We start from the raw sequence: 16,470 nt of genomic DNA, 5'->3' as shown, positions 1-16,470 counted from the left end.
CCAAAATCACTACTTTACTTTTAAAATTCATGACCCAAATTTGTTTAGTGTAATTCCATACCCATACTTGCAATTTAAGGCATAAACATGAAGAAATAAATTTGGAAGGGGTATAAAAAAGAGTAACACCCCGTACACACTAGTACTAGGGACTATATTTGTGGACAAAAAATCAAAGGACAATAACTGTGTTCCCGGACCAGATGGAAAAAAAAGATTGAGGAAGAAATCTGAGCCAGTACCTTAACTACAGGTCTTTTTTTTCAATTTCAATCAATAAAAAGTTATATCTAAAGTCAATAATATACATAAACAAAAGCTCTAGTCAGCTCTAGCAAGATTTTCAAATCAACTAATTAAGCAAAATATGTGCATACACACATACAAAAGTCATAAAATCAACACATTTAAACATACATTTTGTAGTATTTAAGATACCATCAATGACATATATAAAAGTTAAAAGCATAGTATAAAGCAAAATGAAGTATATCTTAAAACATGGCCAAATTAAACACAAAATAATATATAAAAACACTATGCATTGGCATAAGCTGTTATTTGGAACCATACATAAACAAAAGCTCTAGTCAGCTCTAGCAAGATTTTCAAATCAACTAATTAAGCAAAATATGTGCATACACACATACAAAAGTCATAAAATCAACACATTTAAACATACATTTTGTAGTATTTAAGATACCAATAATGACATATATAAAAGTTAAAAGCATAGTATAAAGCAAAATAAAGTATATCTTAAAACATGGCCAAATTAAATACAAAATAAAATATAAAAACACTATGCATTGGCATAAGCTGTTATTTGGAACCCATAGTCCAGTCTACATGTAACTAAGTTCGACTGTCCCTCTGGTATCTTACGTCCCTCTTTTTGAACCTCAAACTAATTGCAACATAAAATGTTTAAGTTCTAATCTATAGCATTTTGCCCCAAATAAACACAAAAAAGTCCCATAAAATCGAACTTGAGGAAAACTAAATTTTTTTATTTTTGTTATTACTTATAGAAATTAACATTGGAAAGGGAGATAACTCCGCAAAAATGAGTCTTTTTTGTCAGTTTTTGGGTTGATTTTCTTAAAATTCATGTGAAATATAATAATTCAATGGGGTTATAAGTTCGTATTTGACTATATTATATAATATTCTGCTCATGAAATGAACAAAACCAAAGTTTTATGGGTATTTTAATTCTTTTTGCATATTTTTCGTTAAAGAAATTGCAAATTTATGGCTTTGTATAACCATTTTGAAAAAAAATAATGTGAATATTTGATATTGTTTATATCTGTAAGTTTGCTGTTCAGTGGCGGATCTAAAATTTTTCATAAGCATGATAAGTGGGGGCCCACTGACTGCCTAAGAGGGGCCACTCAAGTCATGCTTCAATGATTCCCTATATAATCAACCAAATTTTTCCCAGAAAAGGAGGGCTGGGCCCCCGAAGAAACCCTCTAAAACTGCTCCATATCTGAATTACTACTGGTCATGCTGATATATTATAATAATATAATAGGTACGGAAATCCAAATCATTAATACTACTAAACAATGTACAAAAAATCAACCCCTAGTAACTTGTCCACCATCTGTTTCATTATACTTGTATGCGTATCATAGCAAAACAGCTGTGTAACGTTGTATGAACATAATGAAATGCAAAAAGTCTGTTAAAATTTGTATAAGCATGTGTCAGTCAACCATTATCTGATAGAGACCATCCTTCAAGTTTTTTAGGCAGAAATAACCTTATTTTCTGGAGGTGTCTTTCATGTGAATGTTTAGTACATGGATCTATAAAGTATAACAGATATTCTTCTTCACATTTATATTGGGGATAGATATACTCATATTATTATGTCTTGTCTCTTGATCGAACTGGCTCTTTCATGTGTATGAATAATTGATTTAAGCATATGCTCTTTATTTTTCCTGCTTTCACAGATTAAGTTGTTCCATACGCACTGCCATATCTATATTGAATGAGGCATAGTGTACATTGTATGTGTGTTCCTGTATTTGAAGGTATTTCAAAAGTTTTCGTTTTGAACTGATCTTAATATTTATCAAGTTTATTCTAGTGATCTTTCTACTCGTTTCCATTTCATAATCGATTTTGGGTGTTGCTATCTACATGTATCTATGATCTATCTATCCTGTCTTTGCCAACTCTGTCAGATGAACCACTAGCTGGCACTGTTGTCTTTTGTCAGTGTAGATTTAACTTGATTTTGAATCATATGAATTGTCACTATATACATATCCACGGTCACAATAAGGGTGCACTAATAGAACCAGTTAAATAAAAAATATTGAACCAATACTCTGTACACTGTACATATCCCACCAACAATGATTAGACTGCAACTAAAATGTAATCACATACATATTTCCTTCTCATAGCTGTTTCACTTCAGTATCATAACATTGATGCACGCTTTTGATGCTTGCAAGCTAAAGCATAGTCCAGCACTAATTTTCTCAATGTGTACATGTTGTTGAGTTGACAAGAAATGAAACTTTGAGCAGTCAACATGGTCAATAATTAGTTGTAGCAAGTTAGTGTAGTGTGGCTCACAATAGCTCATCAAACAGAGTTCCACTAATCAGCTAATATTGTCTTTAAGATATATGTAATTGTCCATACATAAAAACGCATAAATGATTTAAACGTCAAATGAAGTCATTAAATGCCAACAATCAACAACGGACTAAAATTACGTGCATAAAGAAAAAAGAATTTAAACAAGTTTTTACCATTATACTTTATATTAAACAAAAAAGAATGCTCTAGGTTCTAATTATTAATAGCCTTATAAATCATTAAAGGAGATTCATACTAGGAACTCATTTCTTAGCGGTTCTAAACAAACAGGGTAGATCTATACTAAAATTACTATCGTCAGGACGGTCTGGCGGCTAATACTTTCACAGAACGTCGCGACAAGAAACATAAAAACAGCAAGGACGTTCCTGAAAATAGCCAACAAGACTTCATATTATTTGAACTGCACTACAAGTTGCATCATTGTTTTACTTTGCGTGATCATTTGTGAATGATATATTGTGTTATCTAGTAACTGGTGTATTAAAGGTCATTACCATCATATTTACTGTAGATCTGAAACTGTAACAAATGTCGAAAAATAATTATGTGTGATGCTCTATAAACTTGCTGATAAACGGTATTATTTAGAATGTTTTTGAAAATATTGTCATGATTGTAAGGAATGCTTTCATTGGATGGCTATTGATGCTGAATATCCTAAAACAATTCCGGAAGATTAGCGGAACCAAACATCTTTTGTTAGCCGCTACTAGTGGTAACATCTGTACTGTACAGTATGAAAGTCTGACTTTGTTAGTGCTACTAGCAGGCTAACATCACTAATAGAATCCTAATAGTAGCAGCTAACATAATAGGATCGGGTGATTCTGTACGCTATCTGGAAGTCGCGATTTTCGAAGCGATGATTTCCAACTGACTAACAGGACGGTTTTGCCTACGGTGACTTTTCTCATCATTTGTTTACTCCTATATCTATAAAGTGCTTTGAACATCTTCAAGGTATGTATAGCATCATAAATATGAGTAACTGTAACAAAAACTTGCATAAGAATATAAAATATACGTGTGCATCACACCAACTTGATAGAAAAAAGTGAAATCGATGGACAATTTTGCTCTCGTAGTACAAAGCAAATAATCTTTTTATGCAAATATTTGCATCAGTTTACAGTTAAATATATACTGTTTCAATATTCTTTTCGTATTTAAGTAGAATATTCGTATTTCCCATAAAATAATATGTTTTCCTTGAGGATCCCAAAATAAATTACTGTACGATCAGTCTAGAACTGACTGTATTCTACAAGCGATTTCAGATTTTTTGACTGTATGACCAGTCGTGATTTTGAAAAAGAAACAACGGCAATTTGAAGGTATATATGTGTCTATGTGATATTATGAACTGTCCAGAGAACTATAACGTGTAATTTCTTTCATCAGACAATACAAATATATTTCTGATGATTTTTGTAGACGGCATTTGTATGGGAACATATATTTGGAATCCCTTTTCTCCTGGATTGGACCCCCTCTCCATTCAAAAATGACTGGAACCCACAATGTATATTAAGTGGTTTATGAGGAGATGCACTTACAAAACCGACGAAACATATTGTACCGGTCCAACGGAAAGACGGACTTCATTATCACTATAAACCCCCGCTTTACAAAGTGGTGTACAATTGAGTGTCAAAGAGACAGCTCTACATCCAAAACAAAGTGAAGGAACTGTGATCAATTATAGGCTACAGTACGGCCTCGAATGTGTGTAAATACATGCATTTTTATATAACAATTAAATATGTGTGTTTGTACAATTTTAAGTATAACGGAGGACATTTCTGAAACTTATATATACAACAAACCTTCCTCTTATTTTAGCAACATTTAAACATCCTTATACTTAATGTAGTAAGTCCAGTACACCCCATCAAGCTAAAACATGTTTCATAAGTTTTCAGGATGTGAATTTATTGAAATATATTTGTGTTATTTAGAAAAATGCCACCTTCTAATGTATCGTAAATAACTTTGAAATCACCACTAGAATACAGTGAAATAAAGACTGATCATACAGCTTCAAAATATACAAGCGAGACTGATCGTACAGTGAGAAATTCAAACAAGTGTAATTTTCTTATTTCTGGCTTCAAAGATCTGGCTGAAACTTTTACCACCACTTGAAATATACTTCATTTAGTTAATTACGTCTGGTTTTTACGTTAATTTGTACACTAAGAGGGTAAAAAGATTGTTTTTAGGTTCACCGACTGATTTTCCTTAGTGATGCACTTGAAAATCTCTTGATTAAGGCAAAGATACGAATAATGAATGTGCTGAATTTAATTCTAAACCATTTGAGAATATGGATGTCAGCTGAATTAATCATTAAGCAATGTACAGATGATCAACTTACCGTTTAATTCAGTATATCCATCAAATTTAAAATGTGTTCCGAAAAGTTTTCGCTTCGAAAATCGCGACTTCCGGATAGCGTACAGAATAGTATCTACACTGTGCTAAAAGTAAAATGATTTCCATGAAAATTTTACAAAATGTGCGTTATTTTTTAAGATACAGAAAAATACCCCAAAAATCAAAGAATACAGAAATGAAGGACTCCCCATCCAGACCCCCAATATTTGCATATTTGACCATAAGACACAATGATAAAACAAACCCTTCAGAGTGCATCTACCAACAAGATGATCACTAAGACACAATGATAAAACAAACCCTTCAGAGTGCATCTACCAACAAGATGATCACTAAGATGAACATGGAAATATGAAAACGGAAAGCAGGGTCAAAATGTACTGACTACTACAAAAAGCTACAGCTGTTGGTAGTGCCACTCAAGAAAACTCCGATCCATCTATGTATTGTTTGGGAGAATAGTACATACTAAACACAACATAGTATTTGGATTATTTGGTAGAACTGATTTTTTACCTTGTATTTTAATAGAGATATTTAAGAAACACAATTGACTTCATTTAACAAAATGGTATGCAAAAGTTGTTTCAATGCTAAACTATTAAAATAAGCTGCGGTTAACTACCAGTTAATAGAAAAAGAACTAGCAGTTAAAGCTTCTATGATTTTTCATGTATTTAAATTCAAAGTACATGTTTTGTTTTAATGACAAATTTATGAATATGTTGTCGTTATTACTATGCATTAAAGGCATTTGTAGCCGGAAAAAGTTTTAGCATTTGAAAAATGTTAATCGAAAATTGAACGGTAATTAAGTAAGAACAAATATTGAATCATTTTTTATATCCAAGAAACGACACATGAATATTGTGCCATTCAATAAAAATCATCAATCAGAATATTTGTAAAATGATATTGGTGTTCTAGGAGGGTTTGAATTGGGGATTTCATTTCTGTATTCTTTAGTTTATGGCCATTTTTCTATATTCTTTATATTTATTTTGCCCATTATTCTCTTTTCTTCATATTAAAACAACCCATTATTGTCGTCTGTTTTTCGGCCAATTATAATCTATGCTTTATTTTTCTTTGTCCATTTTTCTGTATAATTGGTCCATTATTCTCTATTCTGTAAACCCCACCCAGACCCTCTTCTATTTACGATGATTTATAAGTTAGCAGTGGAAATTTGTTAAGCTTGAAGTTAAAATACTTTGTTGGTCGCATCCAAAAGTAAGGTTATCGAAAGAGATTTGTATTTTAAATTTGCCTCAGGCTAAATTGACCTTATACTTTTTAGTATGGAAATGCACCTAACGTATCTACATATTTAAACACCCCTGGCTTTCAGATGTTTAGGTTTGATGAAGATAGATCCAGAAAAGCAGACATTTATATTGTGTTATATTTTCAATGTCTAGTACTGGGTAGATAGTACTGCTGGTGGACTGCTAGTCCATCAGTCATCAGCTCAGTAGTCAATGGTTCGGGACTAACCTGGTTTATAACAATATTTTTTAAAAGTCTCCGTTGATAACTTAAGAAATTATCAAGAAACTAAGGTTGTAACTCCTTCAGACAAAGTTGACCTTAGATGAATTTGGCTATTCTTTTCAGGTCCATTTCGGTCATATAGGTGTCAGACCACCAATTAAAAATCCCTATCTGTTCAACAACCAAATTTTGCAATTTTCACAGCTTTCTTAATATTTTACCTTAAGTTTAACTTCATAGAAACCAGGTATGTCCTGAATCATACATGTATCACCTTTCTACATGCCAATTTTCAACCTACCTTTAAAGTCTTATAAGAAAAATCTGACCTTCGGAACACAGGTACTACCAAAATAACCCTTGGTTTTCTGGAAATCTTAAATTAGTATACTATGGAGCGCATTAATCCTGAATTTTTTAATGCAAACTCATAGACAAGTAAATGTTGGCTCAAAATGGTCTAAATATATTTCTCTTTCACCAAAAGTTTCATTTCTGCAAATTTGTTGGTTAGTTTAAGTAAAAAATGACATCAAAAGCACTATTTTTTGTCAGAGTAGGGCTACTTTTACATACGTTCTAAATTGGAGGGAGTAATTGGTGGTCTGACACCTATAGCTCGTGACGTTTCTATGTTTTTATACATCCTTGGCTTTCAAATGTTTTGATTTGAGCGCTCCAGATGAAAGATAATCAAGAAAAGTGCTTCGAACGCACGAAATTTATTAAGTAGTATATTCATATACAAGCAGTGGGTCGATACCGCTGCTGATAGACTATTAGTTTCAGAGAGTATCATAAGCCCAGTAGTGAGTGATTTGGCACTGATAACTATTTCAAAATTCCTCGATGAAAAATTAAGAAATTATGAAGAAATTAAGGTTCCTACTCCCTCAGACAAGTCGGTCTCAGATGAATGAAGCTATTCTTTTTACGTCTCTTTTGTTCCTAACGTTTCTTCGTATTAATACATTAATGTTAATAGGTTTAGTCTCTGATGCATGATTTTTATTATAAATTGTTTTTGGCTTTTAACTAGCTTTCAGTAACTGCGAGTACTCTCAAATTGTACTTTCGTGATAATTTGACCTGTTACACAATTTGTAATGCTTTTTTGTTATTCAATGTTTACTAATTTTGTGTTATATCTCGTCTCACTATTTTTAATATGTACCACCTTTGATAAGTATTTAGTATGACGATAAATTTTTACTGCTGTTCTCGTACCATGAACAACAAATTTATTTATTTTGTAAAAAAAACAACAAAATTAAAATATTTAAATTTACCTGTGTACGTTATTTTATTTAACGCCATTTTGTCCAAGGGAATAGCTGTCTTTTTGACATTATGTCATAGATCAAATTTATTCGTTCAGTGTATGTTTACTTGTTTTTGTTTGTCTTTTTGATTGAGTTAAGCCATTTCAATTGATATTTTATATGTGTCTTTTTATGTTGGAATGTTATACTACTATTTCAGGTTAGGGTGAAGGTTGGCGCCTGTTAAAACGTTTAAACCCGCTGCATTTGTTTGCACCTGTCCTAAGTCAGGAACCTGTTTCTGTGGTTGTCGTTTGTTTATATGGTTCTTAAGTGTTTCTCGTTTCTCGTTTTTTATATAGATTAGACCGTTGGATTTCCTGTTTGAATTGTTTTACACTAGTCATTTTGGGGCCCTTTATAGCTTGCTGTTCGGTGTGAGCTAAGGCTCCGTGTTGAAGGCCGTACTTTGACCTATAATTGTTTACTTTTTACACATTGTGACTCGGATGGAGAATTGTCTCATTGGCACTCATACCACATCTTCTTATTTCTATTGAGCGATCCTTGTGAAATTATAAATATTTATTTGTTCGTTTTTTTTATGTGTTATATTTTGATTGAAATACAAATAAGATTTAGTATAAATTCATAGGAGAGAGGCGATAGATACCAAAGGGAATTTAAGCTCAAGTCTAAAATAAACTGACAACCGCATGACGGAAAACCAAATCACGAACAAAAGTATACAAAATTCAACATAAAAAACTAAAGACTGAGCAACACAAACCCCAACAAAATAACCGACGGCGATCTCAGTTGCTCCGGATGGGTAAGCAGGTCTTGATCCTCATGTGACACACTTCGTGTTACAGGTGATCCAATACTTTTGTATGAATAATTTTTTATCGGTCGTCACATTCTCTATCAGCTTTTAATAGAATTGCAGATCACGGCTTTGTGACGTCAAATACGTTGACCCGACTTTTATAACATAGACCCGGCCATATCATCGACGTCATAATGAATGAACCGGCGTTGATCAGTTTGACCAGAACTTATTAAATCATCTTCCGGTTTGCTGGTGAAACAATGAAAACACTTATTTGTACATATCTATATTTTAAATATCAGCTGCTTGATACAATATGAAGCCTTTTTGAACTGGTTCACTGCGCCCACTCGACAAAAAGCGTCATATTGTGACTAGCAGCTGATTTTTTACAGTATCAATATGCAGACAACCTGATAATCGGTACATAATTGATGCAATACTGTTGAATAAATATATTTATACACAATGTTTCTCGTTGGTGGAATCTTTTAAAACAGACATAAAATGTTTAATGGCCCCTACTGAGTCAATAAAGCATATTTTTACCGCGTTACTAACGCGTTGTAAAAGAGTGACGAAAGATACTAAAGGGATATTCAAACTCATAAGTCGAAAACAAACTGACAACGCCATGATAAAAAAAAACGACCGAAAAGACAAGCAACTGTAAAGTATTTTTTGAAGTCACATACAGTTAATGTATATTCCTTTAATTAATAGACCATTTTTTTGAAAGATTTGAATGTTTGATTCACTGTGGAAGCCTGTCTTTAAATGTTTTAGGTTCACTGAATCAATGTCAAAAAATTATGTTGATACCAAAGGGACAATCAATACCAAAAGTTGAATAAAGACCGCCAATACCAGGATCTAAAGTTTTTTTAAAAAATCGAAAATACAAACAACATACAACATAAAATTTCACTTGTTTTTGTTTGTTTTGTTCACACATCGTTGTCAATATAATGGAATTATATGCGACTGTCATACAAGTGAGAGGTTTAGCTAGCTTTAAAACCAGGTTCAATCCACCATTTTCTACGTAACAAAATGCCTGTTCCAAGTCAGGAATATGACAGTTGTTATCCATTCGTTCGATGTGTTTGAGCTTTTGATTTTTCCATTTGATTAGGGACTTTCCTTTTTGAAATTCTCCTCGGAGTTCAGTATTTTTGTGATTTTACTTTTCACAGAAAACTGACAATTGAACTGTATATTCAATATTTCATTTGGAACTACTTTTATTATATCCTACCGTAGTCTATAATCGGTCATAACGTTGGTTCGTTCGGATTTTGTTATTGTACTTGTCATACGGGAAAACTCCGCATTGACGTCACTACGCTAATACCAGCGTATAAAATTAGTGCAGAATACATTTTTTCTACACTTCTAAATAAAATGATATTTCTAAAGATATGTTTTCATTATTATTCTTAAGTATTGTACAAAAATGCAGATTTTCTAATGGCCATTTCAAACCTGACTTCCGAATGCCTAAAAGCATTTCAGAACTTAAGAAATCCCCTCTTCCGGCCTCCATTGCTTTGTTTACATTCCATTTAGCGTCATCAATCTTAATGGCAGACCAAACAGGCCAAGCAAATCGTATTTTTAAGAATTTCAAAATGGCAAGCACCTTACGTCTTCCGCGATTTTCCCGCGAAAAAAAACATCCAAATTGAAAGAAAAACTTTGGGAAACAAACGATAATCATGCCATGTTTTTGTTCAGGAATATAGAGTAGGTTAAGAAAAAACAATATACATATATTTTTCATAAAAAAAAAATTTGGTTTAATATAAAGAGATCGATATTCTGACCATAAGTAACTTTTCATATAAAATTCCATTGATGTCAAATTTCATGGCTAATAATGAGTTTTCCTATTGAATAATCCCCCAATTTATTGCAAACTATTTCAAAGCAATATCATACAAACAAATAATATAATTGCCTTGTACTAAAAAATCACCTAATTGACGGGTAGAGCAATTTGATTGGATATAACGATTCAATGTGTCACGTGGTTTTGAAGCCATTAGAATTTGAATGTAAACAAACCGGGTCAGCTGCTCCAGTATGGAACAACATCGTACATTCAGTAACTGAGAAACAATTATGAGTAACCAAGCTTGACAATACACAGTAATAAAAAAACAAAACTAAGTCTACAGAAAAATAAAATAAAAAATGGCCTTAAGTGCACGACTTACCACCATTGCGGGATAACCTAAATAAATAAATAATTAAAATAAAATATGGTATAAAATTCTATAATGAATAAAAAAAAGAAGATCAATAATTAAAATGATTGCAGGTTACCGGGTGCGAGGCCTTTTGACAAAAAAAAAATGGTTCCAATTCAATAATGAGCAATCCTCGAAAGTAAAAACCTGCATGGAAGCGAAAATCAACATTTTGGCCCAGCTGAGATCAACACTTGCTTCACTATGACAAATGAAACCAATCAAAGTGTTAACTAAAATTTTAAACACCAACATTCCTAAAGGTGTTTTGACAAATAAAATAGAAAACACTTCCTCTATTCATTCCTAAGAAGAGTATGGCAAATTGCGCAATTAACTTTTCCTAGGAAAACTCAGTATTGCCTCAGTTAAAATGTAATCTGTTCAGTATTAGATCAACAATTATTTGAAATAAAAACTTATTTCCAAATAATGTTATCATTTACGTCCTAATATAGAAAACGATAAGTAAATAAACTCATCGTAGACAACATAAATTTTGAACACCAGACGCGCGTTTCGTCTACAAAATATTCATCAGCGACGATCGAATAAAAAATAAAAAAGGTCAAATAATGTAAGAAGCTGAAGAGCATTGGTATCCCAAAATTCCCAAAGTTTTTTTTTCGAATACAGCTGAGGTAATCTATTAGAGAATTCTTAGTATTTCGAAAAAATCATAGTTTTGTAAACAGTTTATTTCTAATTAAGGCAATATCTATGATGATTCAGGTCAACACAGAAGTGCTGACTACTGGGCTTGTGATACCCTCGGGGTGGAAACCTCCACAAGCAGTGGCATCTACCAAGTGGATGCAAATAATCTCATCATAGATAAAGCAAGTTTTAAGAGTTTTGTGTAAAATTGGTTTAAACTGTTGCTATGCGAATAAATTTTTCGAGTACCAACTTCAATTTATTTTTTTCTACTGGCTGCATACCTTTCTGGAACATGCTAATTATTTGTATATGCATGCAGCTATATCATAGAAGTTTAGGGAAAACTTACTAACAGATCGACTGATATGCAACAAAGACTCACTCTTTAACAAAAATTTAGTTCCTAGGCAAATTCAATTTCAGTCATGTAACGGGCTGTTTTGAATACTTGGTTACAATGTACTTGAAATAATTTAAAATTTTCTATGTATATGATTTTTTACAATTATTTTTATCCATAATCATTTTTCAAGTTTCATTTTAAAAAGTTTCTTATGCAATTATCGCGATAGATAATGAAAATAAATCATCATATACAATTCTTTTTTAGAAAGAACTTTTAATCCTTTTCGTTTTATGACTTTTCATAAGAAAGGTTACTTTTTCTACTATTCTTGTGTCATCAGTTTTTCTACTGTAAATGCCTTAAATGCATAGAAATAACGACAACCTATTCATTAAATATTTAAATGATCTCAAAATTTAATGTTTTGACAATAACAGGTCTTCGCATAGTAAGAATAAAAACATTATCTTTTAAATTACTTAAAATTTGAATAACTAATTAGCGTACAGTATGTACTATTCTCCAAATAATATTACCAGAGTTAATAATTAATAATTTCCATTTTCTTAAGCTTAGTTGTTGTTTTTTTTTTATCATAAGTTGTAACAGGAGGATAACAAATCTTTTAACAGGAAGAGTTAAAGGCATGTTGACTCACTAATTCAGTTAAAAAATATTTTTTCTTCCGATGGTCAGACTTTGTTAAACAGTAACTGGCCTCTAACAAATGTTGATGATTTCAATTAAGTTTTATTATAAGACTTCTTTATTATACAGTACCAATAGCTGTAGCTACGTTCGCTAGTTTTTTGTAGTAGCAAACACATTTCGACCCTGCTTTCCGTTTTGTTAATGCCTTGTTTACATTAGTGTTCAACCTGTTGTTATCTGTACTCTGCAGGGTTTATCTTTATCATTGTGTCACTTTATCATTGTGATTTGAAAGTTCAACGACATATGGTCTTAATATGCATATGGGGTAGGTTTATTCATCCGAATTTACGTGTACCTATCCTTCATAAGTTGCTGTCAGAATATAACTAAATATTATATTTGCTTTTGTGCTAATAAAATGTTGTATTGTATTGTATTGTAATATCATCCAAACAAGATAAAATTTGTAAAAGAAGGCAGTCACCAATTTCGACCAACAGACAATTTGTATATTTGGTAAAAAAAAAATAAAAAACAAAAACAAAAACTGTAGTTACGGTTGCTTTACAGAAGAGTTTGATTAATGAGAAAATTTCATGGTAATGACTATCTGACTAGATTGAAACTTCAATCAGACATTTCCTAATAGATATCCGGTTTAACACATCGTCAGCATTAAAATAACACGAAGTAAAAATCCGATTCTGTCAGCATTTATCTGAAAATAGATTTGACAAGGTTTATTTATATTTCCGGTATGACGTCAAAAACAAGTATATATACTGTTTAGCGGTCGTTAACAAGTTGGAACTTGTGAAACTCCTCTTCTGATCGGCCATGTTTGTTGTGACTGATTGGAAGAGAGTGCTGTCCAAGCACAAATGTTTTCGCACAAGATCGTGCTGACAAATGGATGCTTACTTCGGATCAGCCCTTGGCCTTACTTCGTAACATCTTAGGTTTTCTAACCTAGGTACCGTTCTCGGTTTTTGAGCCAACACCACAGCGACCTCGCAAACCCAGAAATGGGCTAAGGGGTAGGTGCGGATACCCAAAGACCACAATGCGGGACTAATGTCCGTCGATGTATCTGGTAAGGTTGTTGGCATTGGTAATGTTTTGTGGTTTTTGTTGATTGCGTCAGATCTATACAGGTAAGTCATGATTTTCTAAAGCAGCGTACCTGCTGATGAGGAAAAGGAGGAACAGACCATCATACTGGGTATCTATTTGATTTTTGAATGAAAGGCGAGTTCCGATAACCTGTTTTCATAAGGTCTAAATTTGGCACTTTTTATTATAATTAGGATAACAGTTTGCCAGTACACCTTTACTAGAACATTTCAAAATGATGATTTCCTTTTATTATTTTAGTCGGTTTAAAATCCCCTGAGAGTTTATGCTGATTGTTATCGTTATCCCCCCCCCCCCCCCCCAAAAAAAAAAAAAAAACAAAATCCAGGCAATAATTCAATTACATTATATTTTGAATACATGTTGTAGTATGAATTTTATTTTATTATTGTGTCACATATTGATTGTACATTATACAATTACATAATAAAAAAATATCACAAGGTCAAGGTCATAGAACACTTTGAAGGTCATGGTAAAATTTCATCATGACCTGACATTGACCTCAAGTTGAAGGTCTTAAAATACTGATCATTTTTCCAATTTGTAGTAGGTTGATATCTGTTACCTTTAAAAAGATATACAAACAATACTATACTTTTAAGAATTATCTCGTCGTAACTTTTGAACAGACGGTCGGACAGTTTTGAGCTTTTGTATAAAATGTAGAGCTCGTCGAGAGGAACATTTTATACACAGTATGTATGCAGCAAACTCTTATCGTTTTCTTAATATGTAAGCTTGAAATTGCAGCGTAAATTTTTTTTGCACTCAGTGACCTTTGACCTTGAATGCAAATTAAAGGTCACATGAATTAAAGATTATTGATGAAGGTCCCAAGTCTCTACGACTTCCGGTTCTCGAAATACAATTTTTCAAAAATTGTGTATAATTTTTCAAGGGGAATAACTCCTTATAAGGTTTGATAACAAATTATTTGTTTATGTATATCAACATTGCCATCTGTTCTTGTACATGCTGCCGTTTTCAATTTGATTCTATCTGTAATTCTTTTTAAGAAAAATGCAATTTAAAGAAATTGCGTCAAGGGGATATAACTCCCAAAGGGGATGATGTAATCCTACACAGCCTCATATGGTAATACATCATGATGAGATCTACCTATTGTACAAATTAGGTCATGATATCTTCAAAAACAACGAGGGGGACATGTTGAAAAAACCCAATAAAAGGGAGATAACTTCTAAAGGAGATGATGAAATCATTAACAGGGACTTCTGGTAATACTTCATGATGAGGTCTATCGATGGTCAATATTTGGTCTTGATAACTCCAATAGAAACGAGGGGAGGGCATGTCAAAAAAATGTTGGAAGAAAAAAAAGAAAAAAAAAAAAAAGAAAGAAAACGAAAAAAAAAAAAAACATTAGAAAAACAATAAGGTCTTTCCTAACGGAGTGGAAAGACCTTAAATATACATGAAAACAATCTGAGACACATAATAGTGTGGAATAGTATGAATAGATTCAAAATGCGGTTTGACATTGTGTTAGGTTTATGGAATGCCATAGTATTAACTACCATGACAACCATAAGAATAACATCATTAAAGATTTTCCTTAACTTTATAAATTAAATAATATGAATAGAATTTAATTGTGTTGTTAAATTCTATGTCATTTGATCTCTGATTGAGTGTTGTCTCATTGGCAATCATGCCACATTTTATTTTTACATGTATATTTGAAATTTTGTTATTTCTAAATAACGCTATGTTAAGGTTATGCAATAGTAAGTCAGATAGTGTATTTACTATACCACAACAACCAGTGAAACAATACAATTCACTTTTATGTCATTAAATAAAGTATTACAAATTATCATGTAAGTATATATAATGTATTCAAATTATACAATACGTTTGGATAGAAGTACTGGTAAGCATATAATACAAAAAACCAGGAAACAGGACGGTTATAGATTAGTGTTACGAAGTAAGCAGGAAATATTAGACTGCAATAGTACTCTCTTCCAATAAGTATTGTGATCTCCCGGACATGGCGATTATCTTTTCGGTAGGACATTGTTTATGATGATAAATTATTATAGAGGTTGGGAAGAACCGTTTTAGCAGTGATTTACATCGGTTTTATCATTGCATGTAGTTTTAATACAAAATTATATAGTGTTTACTTGAGGAAGAACCATAAAAATAATAATGATTTTTGTTGAACTCATTATGTTTTTCGACAAAAGAAATGAAAAGGGAAAGGGTCAGTTTAAACATCGTAGTATGTTATCAATTTGATTGACATATAGATTCTATGTCCACTCTTTGCTTACAAGGCTCTGACAACACTCCGTTCAACTTTCTGTTCTGGTAATTATTAAATAAGTCCATGAAATTCCAGCCTTCTAATTTTGGAAGGCGTGAATCATTACCACAAAAATAGACACAGAGGATCCTGAAATGTCTTTAAAACTGAAAATAGAACGGAGCTTTGTCAGATCCTTTTAAACGAAGTGTGGACACAGGATCTGTATTTCAAAATGATCACCTTGAGCCAAAAATGAAGGTCATTCTTTTAATGCACCCGCCGTCACCGGAATGGTCGTTAAGTGGTACCTTCTGTACGAACGTCCCAAAATTGGTTTCCGTTCACTAAGTTTAGTTTGCCTCAACCAAATGTTATGAAACTTTGAACAATGCTTATTACCACAAAACACATATCAAGATCGAATTTTACCTTTCTTGAAATATGTCCCTCTATAACATTATATGCAAGCAGGGGAATCATCTGTGTCCAATGGACACATTCTCTATTTTTTTCTGCTAAATATACGCATG

This window comes from Mytilus californianus, unplaced genomic scaffold, assembly GCF_021869535.1.
Source record: "Mytilus californianus isolate M0D057914Y unplaced genomic scaffold, xbMytCali1.0.p SCAF_7, whole genome shotgun sequence".
Lineage (NCBI taxonomy): Eukaryota > Metazoa > Mollusca > Bivalvia > Mytilida > Mytilidae > Mytilus > Mytilus californianus.
This window is presented reverse-complemented; position numbering follows the sequence as displayed.